Source organism: Anneissia japonica, unplaced genomic scaffold (assembly GCF_011630105.1).
Source record: "Anneissia japonica isolate Jap-2015-1 unplaced genomic scaffold, ASM1163010v1 scaffold285539_len8274_cov155, whole genome shotgun sequence".
Taxonomy (NCBI): Eukaryota; Metazoa; Echinodermata; class Crinoidea; order Comatulida; family Comatulidae; genus Anneissia; species Anneissia japonica.
The window spans coordinates 6,530-8,281 of record NW_022703527.1 but is presented as its reverse complement, the minus strand read 5'-3'; positions in this window follow the sequence as shown (position 1 = coordinate 8,281).

Genomic DNA, 1,752 nt, shown 5'->3' with positions numbered 1-1,752 from the left:
CCCATCTTATCGGACGGTGACACCTCCTCCCAAACCTAGCCTCCACAGGCACTTGAAGGCACTTTATACATATACCTATAGCCCCCCCCCCTAACCAAAATTTCTGGATCCGCCCCTGACCATTATCAATATATAACTCAACATATATTTTTTTATTAATGATTGTTTTATGATTGTATTCAATCCCCTGGGACGCCTGTAGACCAACTCCGGTCCCCACCAAAGAATTTGAACCACCTCGCAACAATCTATAAAATAAATTATTTTAATTTTAGTTGTAAATATTGTCAAACTAAATTTTATTTATATGGATAAGCGACTTGTACATATTAGGTTGATTAGTCGAAGATTGGATTGGCCTATTTTAATTTAAACACTGAAGAGGAACGCATGCGCGTTCGAAATATTTGTTTAATAAAGTTTTATATTTAAGAGTCAATTAATATCGATATATTCTGTGTTGCAACAACCAATTTTTCAATTATCTAAGTGGAACATATGTGGGACATGTCACATGATATACATTTCGTTGATCAACTGTGTTTCTATGTTTTTGATACGATTTATAACATCACGTTCCTATATATATGACACTGATTATTATTTACTTGACTTCAGTAGGCCTATTTGATAAAAGATACCGTAAGATAAGATATTAGGCAGTTTTCGCCGCACGACGGTAACCTTAACGTTAACTGATGACGTCATAATGTATTCATCTTGCGTTGCGGAGTACGTTAATTTCAGGATTTTAAGTGCTCGACGTACGTTAGTTACGGGTTTGCGCATGCGTATTTCGATTTGTTTACAAAAGGGGCGGAGCTATCGCGCTACAATTGAAGTAAACATATTAAAACAAGGATCAAACGTAGTAAAATACAATAATTACAATATTGACCCAACAACAGCCACCAAAACATTGCAACAGTCACAAAAGCTCAAAAACAACAGCAAAAAAGGGAAAAACTAAGAATATAGCACTGTTGTTATTATATTAGTTTGTATATAAAAAAAAATTATATATATACATAATAAATATATATGGGCCTACATATATATATATATATAGATGTGTATAAGAGACAGATATATATATATATATATATATATATATATATAGGCCATATATATTTATTATAAACACATAGGCCTATGTATATTAGCAAACTTATTAAGACTTAATGAGTACAGTAGACTTTCCTTCACCTTGAAACTTTCGCTATCCGACAAAACTAGCTATATAATCAGTAAACAGTAGGCCTGTCACGCTAAAATTGGTCCTGGCCAATTGGCGGCCATTATTAGTCGGGGGGGACCGATTTTGGCCGCTAAAATTTGTCCGGGCCGATTTTAGCCGCCAAAATCAGTCCTCCTTGGATAATATTGGTCCGGCCAGCTTTGGCTTAGCCTAAATCGTTCCGCCTACGCCTGCTACAGTGCTACACTAATACGGGTTTGGTCTCAACCAATCACAGCACAGTGAGTGGTTACTTATCGGTCCGCATAGAGAGAAAATCTTTTGGTGGGAAAATTGAAATTGAACGACCAATCAAAAGAAGATGATGGCTTAAGTCCAATCTGAAGCCTATTTCGTATACACCCCCAGTATAAGACATGTACCGTATTTCACAGTTGACATTATTTCGTATGAAAGAGGCTGGTACGTATAATAGATGGTAATATAAAAGGCTGTACTAACTTCGATTTTACTGTCCTTATAAAGACAATATATATATATATATATATATATAT